A 12,436-nucleotide genomic window follows, 5' to 3' on the forward strand; every position below is an offset into this window, starting at 1 on the left:
CCTACCCGCTGTGCTATCACTCCAGCCCCTGTTCTTTATTACTTTTCAAGAAACCCAGTAGTCCTCAAGGTCCTGCTGGCGTGGCCCCAAAACAAACACAAAAAAACCTAAAATTTTTTAAAAATCATTTTATTGATACAAATATTTAAGCTGCTGTGTTAAATAATTTTGCTTATTAAAATGTCAATTATAAAATTTATCTATGTGTTATCTATAAATATGAGATGAATATAGAAATTTAAACATATTTTTATTTGATTGCCACTAATTTCTGCTATTAAGAACAATTATCACATATATAACAAATTCCCAGTTTTGTGGAGCTATATCTTTGTGAATTATGTGATCTTCAGCTATTAGTAATGGTTGTTTTTGTATTACTTGCTCAGTATGTAATGAGCATGTTGTTATAAGCTCTTTGTGTTTGCTCAAATATCCCATTAATTTATTGAGAAAATTAATAATTACCTTGCTAATGATGTTGAGAAATTGTGTACTTGCTAGACATATGCATGCACAAGTGTTGTGTTACATATGTGAAAGTACAAACTTATGTTTTCATTTTTCTACATAAAATTTACTTCCAAAGTTATCTAAAACTTAAAAATTTCTACAGAAAGTCCTGGGGGTATAGTTTAGCAGTAAAACACATGTTTCATCTTCTTCCTAGGTTCGTTTCCCAGTATCACACACAAAAAAGCATTTGAGTACAAAAATTTCTATGGAGACACCATTCCCATTTTCTTCATTCATTCTGCCTCTGAAGTGCTTTTTCCTGCCAGTAGGAAAGCAGTCAATCAGTACAGATTTATTAAATCCATAACTGGTGATCAGAAGCACAACAGATTCTTGGGATAATACAGCAGAAATTTGTTAAGGAACTTACCCACACAGAATTCAAAATTTGTAGTAAAAGAAAATAACATGCTTAAGTTTAAAGCATGTTTGAACTAGAAAAGCTTGCTGTCATGAAGATATATTGTAGGTACTATTTAATAAATCCCATAAGACTTTAAAAGGGAGATATGATAATAATCATTCAAATGGCCAAGTGTTGAGAAAATTAAGCTGGGATTTAAATGAAGAGGCCAGAGTTCTGGTTATGATTAATCAAATCTAAAATGTGAACTTGTGCTAAGATTTAGACATCGCATTCTAAATCAGACAACTTGACTCATGCTTCACACATTCTCCTCAACTTTCCCTATAGGCGGCTTGAAGCATCATGGCTTGAAGACTGAATCTCTTCCTCTCATTCCCCACCTCCTCTACTCTATTCCTTACCCTCTTCCAGACTGTTAGATCCAAGTCACTGATAGAATTTTGCTTTTATCGATCTCAAATTTATCAAATAGGTAAGAGTTGGAAGCAGGAAGTAAATCATTAATGATAATCTAATGAAACTGCCTCTTACCTAGCAGTTAACTTCATCTCCTATGCTTGCAGTGCTTTCTGACTTCCCTGGGTCCTCTGAAGTCATTCTGACCAAACTGGAGTCCTCCCTACCTAATCACAGATGTGCTCTTCCCTTGTCACATAGGCTTAGAGAGAAACCATGGAAGAAAATTGATACCATTCTCTCTTGGGGCCCTGTAGAAAGCTCCATGGGTAGGAGATGTTTCTGCACATACAAACCCAGGGTATAATCCTCAGCACCACATGGTGTTCTTAGCACTGCTAGAAAAGACCCTTGATTGCAAAGCCAGAAGTCACCCCAGATTAGCACACCACAGGGTGTGGAACAGTAAGGGGGGAGGGAGTAATTCTATCTCCTTATCTTGATGAAGAGCTTAGTTCCTTAATCTCACTTGACTCTTTACCTTTTAGTTGGACACTCAGCAAATAAATAAATGACAGAGGAAGGCAGTGTTTAAGAAGAAAATTGTACTTTATTGAGTCATATTTTAAAAAGTATACTGCAATATAGGAATTATCACCTTTTTTCTTTTAGAGGAAACAGTGATATTGCAATGCTATTAAACTGAGGTAAATTTATAAAATTATTTATGATTTGTAAAAGCATTTTTAAATAATTATGACATGATGATGGTGAACACTGAAAGAAGATAGAATGGAGTTTTCTGGTTGGTGAACATATCAAGTTAGTGGACAGTGAGATCCCCCTCCCCTGTGCTGAAACAAACAAAATATGAAGGAGAAAATAGCCTAATAAGGAAAGGCAAGGTATTCCTAGCTTCCAATTTGTTCTTAGTACTGCAAAGTGAACACTATTGCTATTCCTTGGTATTAAGAGTAGCAACTTCTCAATGCCTCAGTTTTAGCCCCAGTAAGATGCCAGGAGAGTTCTAAAGATTGAAGGAGACCGAGAATCAAATGCCTGCAACTGAGAAAGTGTTTTGAAGACAAGCCATTCACATTTGTTTTCAGAGAACTAAGAGATCTTCCCACAATCTATTCTTTCCCCCTAATTCAACTAGAAAAAGAAATAGGAAGCTGATTGTGTATTAGGAAGGAAATACAGATTTCGCAAGTATCTACTATGAATCAAACCCAGGCAGGGGCTTTCCAGGAATAAAATAGCCAGTTTGTGGGAGATCCAATTAAGGATTCAAGTTTCCTATTCCCAAGTCAGGACCCCAGAGCCTGGCAAGCTACCGAGAGTATCTCGCCTGCACGGCAAAGCCTGGCAAGCTACCCGTGACGTGTTCAATATGCCGAACACAGTAACAACAAGTCTCATGATGGAGATGTTACTGGGCCCACTCGAGCAAAATCCATGAACAACGGGAGGACAGTGACAGTGACAGCAAAAAATACTTCAAAGTGTGCTGAGATTGGTACAGAACATGGACTGTGGTAGCCAGAGTCCACAGTCTCTCGGACCTGCAGCAGTCGGGGTGAATTGGAAGAAATAAGAGTGCTAACCCTACTTGAGCTGGTTTTGTTGTCAAGAGTAACTGAGAATGGGAATAGACACAAAGCCCTGCTTTCTTATTCAGATCATTCTCTCTCACAGACAAAAACTGGTTGCATTGAGAGAAATGGTAGAAGGAAAATCTCAGCCAATGCATTTGTGAGGAAAAAGGTGTTAGAGGAGAGAAGTAGCCAGACTCTGAGAACACTCAAGCCACTTTATGAAAACGATCATGTGAAGAAAATCTAAGGTCCCAATTAACAGTCAGCAAGCATCACTTTACCAGCCAATTCAGTAAGTCACCTTTGGAGTGGAATCTACATCTTGAGTAACCAACCACCTTAGGTGACTAACTGTCACTTAAGGTGGTTGGTTATTCAGGATGTATATCTAACACAGAGTTAGAGCAATGTTGCCAAATCATCCCCAAATTCCTTGTCCCTAGAAACTTTGATGGAGAATGAATACTGTTGCTTTAACACACAAAACAAAACAAAATAAAAACAACAGGGAGATGAGGAGAAGGAGGGGGGAAAAAGGACAAGAAAAAGGGGGGCGGGAGGAAAGAGTAGCTTAGGTAGAAAATTTTAGCTTTTTTTTTCTTTTTGGGTCACACGCCATCATTGCACAGGGGTTACCCCTGCACATGCAGTCAGGAATTACTCCTGGCAGTCCTCGGGGGACCATATGTGATGCTGGGAATCGAACTCATGTTGGCCGCCGTATGCAAGACAAATGCCCTACTCGCTGTGCTATCGCTCAGGCCCCATTGAGTTCTTTTTTTTTTTAATCTAAGCGCATAATTTAAGTGTGATATAAAAACACTTAAAACATACTGTTATGTGTTGAGAGTCACGGTCAAGGTCACGGTCCTCCCGTTGTTCATCGATTTGCTCGAGTGAACCCAGTAACGTCGAGAGTAAAGGCCCTCCCATTGATCATCGATTTGCACGAGCGGGCCCAGTAATGTCTCCATTGGAGACTTTCTTATTACTGTGTCTGGCATATCGAATACGTCACGGGGAGCTTGCCAGGCCCTGCCGTGCGGGCAAGATACTCTCGGTAGCTTGCCGGGCTCTCCGAGAGGGGTGGAGGAATCGAACTCGGGTCGGCCATGTTGGCTGTGTGCAAGGCAAACGCCTTACCGCTGTGCTATCGCTCCTGGGTAATGTAAAATAATTTTTCTATGCTACTTTAAATTGCTCATGCTAACTAACCACATTTTGGCACAGAGATTATTCATCCATTGCCTAATGATAATGGTAATTGCATATGAATGTGATTGTTTTATGGGTGATTTTCCATGCATATCGAAGGAGTTTGTACACAATGAAGGCAACTTAGTAAATTAGCACTCTTCTTTAGAGGAATAAGGGCCAAATGAACATGTATAAATAGACTCTAGATGATTTTGATATGACTCATTAATTTGAAGGGGTACCTTCCTCCTTCCTTATCCTTGGCTCCTTTGTGAATCAGTGAAGGATAGTTCTAGATGCCTCCCCTCTCCTTTTATTTTTATTTTTTTCTTATTTTTAAAGAACTTGAAGTATCTCCAAGTCTTGTCCATAAAGTAGAAATAAATAAGTATGAACATATTTTAAGACAGCATGACTAATTTCCATTCTTAGATACTTGACAAGTTTTGGTGTTTCACAAATAGAAGATAAATGATACATTTTTAAGTTTTTTGATATGATCACATATCATATTTTAGAACATTAAGAAGTTTTGGTTTCATTATTTTGTAACATGATTAGGTTTCTAGGAATCTTATCTATGGAGCCTGTCTTATAAGTACTAAGTTATTACCAACTATAGGCAAGAACTGATTCAGGCATAAGGAATATTCTGATAAACAGAGAAAAAATTCTGACCTCTTGGAACTTAAACAAAGGGACAGAATATCCTAAAGAAGAAATAAATCTTTAATTTTAAGTAGTAATAACTGCCAAGAAGGAAAAGAGATAAGAAGGATACTGTCCAGGAAAGAAGAACAACTATTTGGAATAGAAAGTTCTGAAAAGATATTATGTGGGAAAACTTACAAAAATTAATGTGTGAGAGAAAAAGTAGCCAAAGAACTGAAGAAAGTATGATCTATGCTTGTGGATTATAAAAGGAAAAATTAGTGCATCAAGTAGAGTTAAGGAATCAGGAATAGTATATTTGGCTATCTATAATTAGTGTGAAGGAAATGAATTCAAAATAAGAAAATGAAGACAAATAGCAATTAAGATAAACATCCTAGAAAGTGTTTAATTTCGTTGTCTAAAAAAACCTAGTCTTTGAATCAATAGTAGATAGGTATTAATATGTTTAAGATACTTCAATGACATAAAGAAATTCTTGGCAAGTTCAGATGGAGAAGCACAGAATTTGATAAACTCAAGCATGAAAACAACTGCTGTGTTAGTTTTATTTGAAAGAAGTACAGGTTGGTGCTGTAAAATTTTGTCATGCTTATTGGATGTATCTTTACCAAATTATTAAGTGAGAATCAATTAAATTGATATATAAAGTATATGTTCCTTCTCAAATCCTTTTGGAACTGAGAATTTCTCTCAGCTAATACAGTACCTTGTTAGTATTTACAAGTTACTGATACTTCTCTTTTTATATTAAGTTTTACACATATCTTTGAAGACATAATTATGTTATGATGACTCTATTTCTGTCTCTTGCAGTACATTTGTGTTAATAATAGCATTTGTGATAAGGTAAAGGAAAGATAAGAGAAATATTAATATTCTAAGATTGAAACTAAAATGAAACTACCTAAGTTGCTTCCCAGTCTAATCATCCATGAAATTGATTTTGTTAGTTTTAATGATCATTAATTAATTAGTATCAAAATTTGAAATCTACACATATTGCAACTACTAGAAAAAATATGAAGCTGCTATTCAAGTAAAATTCCATATGCTTATTCATTTTTAAACAATAAAAAAGTATTGATGCAATAATAAGGTTCCTGTCATCACAATGCATATAGTATGAAAGAAAGGCCAAAAGTGAGATTTTCCATTTGGAAGGGTCTCAAGAAGCAATTTCTTCTCTCTCTTTTTTTAGTTGAAAGAAGCAGTACACTATTGGACATTTTCAGTTTGTGTGACCATTGTTGATCAGAGTAAATAAGATATTCAGTTTCAGAAAAGCTCATATTTTCACAATTTCTCTTGTGTACAGGAACAAAGCAATGTATATTAGGTGTCATGAGAAATAAAATCCACTTCCATGGTTTTGTTCTTTAGTCTCTCCATAACCACATCCTTTCTCTTGTTTCTTTCTCCCTGGCTTTCCCATTTCTATCTTTTCTGACAATATTTCATTGATGAAGAACAGTATTAACATCTTCTTAAGAGACCTTCACAAATCATTCTCAGTATAAAATTAACAAACTTCTTGGCTGCATTCTATTAGAGATTATTTATTTCTTAAATTTACAGTGCATGATTAAGTTTCATATGTATATCAAAATTATGCATCGTAGTACACAGTTAACAAGATGTTAATAGATATCAACTGTTAATAAATATCTAAAGTTAAACTTTAGATACCAAGTATATTGTGGTAAAAATGAAGGGCTTATTTTCTGCCCATTCCTAAATTAGAGATTGATGAGTAAATCACATAAGCAACATGATATTTATGATATGAAATATAAAAGGGATAGAAATTACTTGAAAGGGAACCATAAGATCAAAAGGTTCAAAGAAATTATACATAACTATAAAGGTCAAGAAATTCTCCTAAGAAGTGAAGATTTAATTGAATTTAAACAGAAAGAGCCAGCCAATAAACAATGGCATACAATTTAAGTTATTAAAAAAGATGTTACGATTTGAGTCTATTTTCAGGAGTCAGGTGGATTTTGCATAAGGTCTTTATCTTTTACAAAAGGGAGTAAACGTGAACTTTATTTGAAATGAATTAGTTAATTATCCATTGAGGGTCTTTTCCTCACTTGGGAGGAACTCTATTGGGGAGGCTTAGAGAGCAGGGAGACAGACATAACTAGAAATCTATTGTCATGTTTAGGCAAGACTGATGACTTATTGGATGACAGTGATTGCAGTAATGAGGATGTATTTATGATAGAATCAATAGACTTCTCTATTGATTCAGGCCTCTGAGAGAAAGGGAGAAATCACAGTGATTCACACTTTTCTGACTTGAACAGCACTAGATGAAGATGATGTTACAGTTTACGTAGATGCCACAATCTAGAAACAAATAGATTTCTGTGCTTCCATGTTTAGTAATAGAATCATAGAATAATTTTTGAAATCATCTACTTATAGTTCTAGTTTCAGGAGGACTGGTCCACAGCTTCCTATAAGTGATGGAGTGGGGAGAGGGGTGGAGGGCAGTTAGGATAGAGAAGTCCACAATGATAGTGGCTGCTGGAAATGATCACTCTGGACAAGGACTGAGTACTAAAAACAGGTAAAGGGATAAACATGGTAACATGGTAACCTTTCAGTACCTGTATTGCTAAGCATAATGCCCAAAAAAAATAGGGAAAAAAGAGAGCAAGAGAGAGAGTGAGAGAGAGAGATAGAGAGAAAGAGGAAATGCCTGCCACAGAAACAGGCTAGGTGGTGGGGTGGTGGGGTGGCGGAAGGGAAACTGAGGGCATTGGTGGTAGGAGATGTACACTGGTAAAGGAAAGGGGTTGGGACATTGTACGATGGAAACCCAATTATGAACAACTTTAATCAAGTAACAGTGTATCTCATAGTGATTAAATTAAATATATAAAAGAGGTTTAATATTGTTGAAGATGAGGATTTTATTATACCAACTAACATTTAATCTTTGTTTTGTGTCATCTTGTCTTGTGTACTTTACATGAATTAAATAGCACTCCTAGTCTCCAGTCATACTCATTTTAGTCCCAGTCTGCCAGAAATGATCATTGGTGAGTTTACGTGACTTTTCCACAGTCTGAAGACTAATTGTAGATGGCACAACCAGGACTTGGCTCATATGGATCTGTGTGCCTGCAACCCAGTGCTTTTCCTTCCTAAATTTGGCTCCACTTATATGGAAGCCAGGCAGTTTGCATGTCTGTTGCCAAAAAGAACAGTGGTGTCTTTCTTGGACTTGCCTTTGTGATTTAGTAGAATATCATTAAAGTTATTGAGAAGAAAATTCATTGACTTGCCGAGAGTCAGTAAGACAATAAATTTCATTTAAGAGTCTCTCTGATAATGTTGATGAGGCAGGTTTTGTGGTTAAGAGGGTTATTACTTTTCTGTTCGTGTCACTATTCCCTGTTACCGACACTTTGGTCACTGTGCTAGATTTCTTATCATTGGATAAGGTGATGAAGTGATCTGGCACTGTTGTACTATTAAAGTCTCTAGTGCCCTGAAGAGAATTGAGTCTATATACCTTCATCTCAGGATTTGTCGAGTGAAAAAATGTCACTTGAAAGAATGTATTCTACCAAAATTCTCATTCGCATTTCTCATTAGCATGAATATTTATGTTTTGTGCATTTAGTGTTATTGCATCATACTTTTCACCAAAGTACCAAAGTGCACATATCCCTCCACCACTATCTCTAAGTTCCCTTCTATATGGCTCTCTCTCTTCCCAATTCATCACCATATCCTCCTCAACAAACCCTCCTCCTTTCCAGCCCCTCTTGAAAAATTCAGTTCTTATTGGTTGAGTGTTAAGGCTTATATTCATTAGGTCATCGTCTCCACATAGGTGAGATCATCCAGTATTTGTCTTACTCTTTCTGGTCTGCTTAAGATGGCATCCTCTTCTTCCATCCAAATTGTAGCAAAGGCCAGAATTATTTTCTTTATAGATAAGTAGTATTCCATTGTATACATACAGTGACTTCATCCACTCACTTATTATTGGGTTGTTTCTAGATCTGGCTTTTATAAATAGTGCTACAGTGAACACTGGTGTGCCCAGCCATGGAATTGATGGATCATGTGTTAGTTCTGTTTTTATCTTCTTGAACATTCTCAAGGATTCTCTGTAGCAACTGCAATAGTCTCTATGGGAACTGCACATTCCTGCTGACTGTGAATGAGAGCTCCTTTTTCACCACATCCCTGCCAGCATTGGTTGTTTTTGGCTTTGGGGTTTTTAGAGGAGATTTAGAAGATAGGACTGGAGGAAGCAGGTGTTATTAACTTTGCAAGAAAAATATTTGCCATTTTAAGAAATTCAAATTTCACCTTGCTAATGAAGAATCACAAAGAGATTTAAAGATGATTAGTGATTTGATTAGTCATGTTTAAAAGAGAATTCTAGATGTATTAGAATGATTTGGAGGATGAGCCTCTGGTAGACACTGGGTTTCTGTCAGAATTGGGGACAAACTAGTATTGAGCTGGCTCCACATGCTTTGTGATTTACAGTACACTTTCCTCCTTAACTAGCTGTTTGACTATCCCTAGTTTGTATGAATGTATGAATTTACAGAGACAAACTGAAATGAACACACAGGTCAGTCCAGTCCCTTCTTATGTAAACATACAGGATCTGGTCTTTCTAGGAGAAAGTTCTTTTTGTTTGTTTGTTTGTTTGTTTTGGGCTTCAGCCACACCACAGCTGTGATCAGGCTTTCCTCCTAACCCTGCGCTCAAGGATCACTCCTGGCTGGTTTGGGGGATCATGTGGGATGCAGGAGATAAAACCTGCCTTGGCTGCATGCGAGCATCCTACCCACTGTCCTCTTACTCTGGCCTAGGAGAGAGTTCTAACATCACAGATTAAATGTATATCATGTGACATCCACACCCTGCTATCGTCCCAGAGTTTGCTTTTAATTTTGCTTAAATCCCTTTACCCAGGTTTATTCCAGCCTTTAATTTTCTCCAAGACCCTAAAACACCAGACCCTAAAGCTTTCTAGCTTCTTGAAAGAAAGACCTTTCTCATTTTTGAAGAAAGGGAATGCATTCTACACGAAGCTTTGCGCATTTTTCTACCATTCTAAGGGCCAGAAGATTTTATTAAAGCCTTGTAACTGAATTGTCTATTCTTGATCTATCCAAAGTTTCTTTGATGCTTAAAAGAAGTATATGCATATTTAACATAGAAATACTGGCTCAGGCTTATTGAAATACCATCTGTGGGAGGGACATAGCTTAGGAGTTAAGAAACATGTCTTGCATTTGTGAGGCCCCAAGTTTTATCGCATGGTCCAATCTCTATGCTCCATAATTGTTGGGTACAGTTTTTGAACTGGGTCTAAGCATTGCTACATCATGAAGTGCACTGGAGTCCCTAGCCTAGGGTGCTGAGTATGATTGTGAGGGATCCCCAGTCATCAGAGCACTGCTGGGGATGCCCTGAACATAAAAATGGATCATCTATTCTTTTGTTTATTGCATCATAAATATTTCAGTTGTATCATTGTATAAATCATTGCCTATGTACATTGCATTGTGGTTACCATCAAAAGCCTCATTTCAGGCTATGATGATGTATTTGTCTCCTTTTACTTGTTTTACCCACCCTGCTTTCTTTTACCCATTTGTAAACACTGTTTCATTCTTATACTCAGAAGAGTTTTGAGTTGCTTGTTCTTTCATTCATTTTTTGAACCTACCACAAATGACTTGGTCTTAAACTATAATATAATATTCATAGAGAACATGTATGGATGTGTATATACATACATATTATCTACAATATATACACGATCACGGCCATCCTGTTGTTCGTCGATTGCCTTGAGCAGGCCCCAGTAACGTCTCCTTCGTCCTAGTCCTGAGATTTTTTTAAAATGTGTCATATTCAAGGCCCTTTCAGGGTTAGGAGAATGAGACCCATTGTTGTTACTGGTATTTGGCATATTGGGTACGCTACGGGGAGTTTGCCAGACTCTGTCGTGTGGGCAGGTTACATTTGATAGCCTGTCAGTTTGTCAAAAGTAAGGATGAGATAATAAGACTTCTTATTATCTCTTATAATATATACATATATGTGTATATATAAATGTACATATATGTGTATATAGAAGTGCATATAGATGTGTTTTCAAATATACCTACTACTAGAATTAAACAGATAGCAGTATTAACTGCCTCTTAAATATTAACTAAAGAAACAACAGTGGATAAAATTTTCTTAGGAAAGTATGCAGAGAAGCAAACAAAACAAAACATTGAGACATTTATGTCAGTGCAGGTAGAAAAAAAAGGAAGCTACTATTGCTAAAGGAGCAGAGTAGTATTACTGAAGAGCACAGTGGTTGTAAATTGGGCATATTATTTTTCATTATGAAGGAAAATTGAGAATGTTAATAAAAGAAGAACACTAACTCCAAGAAAAGGAAGAAACTGAATATGAGATATGCACTTTTATTGAGTAAATGCTTTAAGTGAAATGGTTCTTACACGAAGTTAGAAATTTAGCACTTTGACAAAGAGAAAGAGAGGTGAGTTATCTCTAAGGAACATGGATAGATATGACATAGACTTTTGAATTTGGGCTCTGCTCATCACTTTGGTGGAAAATAGTAGAACTTTCTGGATATCAGTTTCCTTCTAAAGTAGTGCTTTCCCAAGGAGTGGTAAGGATATCTCCATTGCAGGGTTTTCAGCTTTCACTCATTTTTATGCTTTTCCCCCCTTGTCTGGATTGCTTATCCCCCAAAAAGACACACACCCATATATATCCTTGCCCTAGAGCTCCCTGCTCTGACTATTGAATTAAATTCTTCCTTACTTTCTCATTCTTTGTCTCATCATTCAACCTGGTTCTTTACAGCACCTATTCCCATTTGAAATAATTTTATTTTCGTAACTTTTATACATTTATGTTCTCCTATCTTATTTTACATAGTAAATATATTCACAATAAAGACAGTGTCAATCTGCATTGTTATTACTGTTGTTGCTTTGTGACTTTTAATACTATTTAGTCTAGGGACCTGACTCCTAGACTATTGGGCACATGAAGACTCCAGAAAATATTTAATAAAGCTGTCAGAAGGTCATTAATTATTAATCTGTGATTAGCAATCAAGGAAGATGACTTGACTGGTTGGGAAAAATAACTTACTCTAGGTAAAAGCAATATAAGGTAGAAAGATGCAAGCCCAAATAAGTAGGTATACGTGCTTGGAACTTTTAGCACTTCAGAAGATACTTGGATAATTGTGGATAGAGTAATACATTTTCTTCAGTCCATTTTAGATTTATATCCTCTCAAAATCATCTAGTCTACCTTGTCATTACTTACATTACTGAGTGTATCTTTACAAGCTATACCTTTGTTCCATTTAGTTACTGTTATAAGAATAATTGTTCTGATGATGGCTAATGATTTTTTCCTCTATTTGCAAGGCCAGTCACTTTAAGCTCTCTCTTCCTCCTCTCTCTTTTTATTTCTCTCTGTGTGTTTGTATGAGCATATTATTTCTCTCAACAATCCTCTAAAGACATTAGTACTACAGTGACTTCATTTTGCACATCAGTAATCCAGGCATGAAGATAAGGAACATGCCTAAAGTATCATTATTAAGAGCCCAGGAAGTCTAAATGCAGAGGTCGTGAGCTTAACCACTGAGCAACACTGA

At 36.4% G+C, this 12,436-nt stretch overlaps 1 protein-coding gene across 2 annotated transcripts in view; it reads left to right on the forward strand.

Moving 5' to 3' along the window:
• ADAMTS3 (ADAM metallopeptidase with thrombospondin type 1 motif 3) overlaps positions 1-12,436 on the forward strand; it is a 233,133-nt gene that overhangs the window by 170,608 nt on the left and 50,089 nt on the right. The window lies entirely within an intron of this gene.

Source organism: Sorex fumeus, unplaced genomic scaffold (assembly GCF_029834395.1).
Source record: "Sorex fumeus unplaced genomic scaffold, SorFum_2.1 ptg000013l, whole genome shotgun sequence".
Lineage (NCBI taxonomy): Eukaryota > Metazoa > Chordata > Mammalia > Eulipotyphla > Soricidae > Sorex > Sorex fumeus.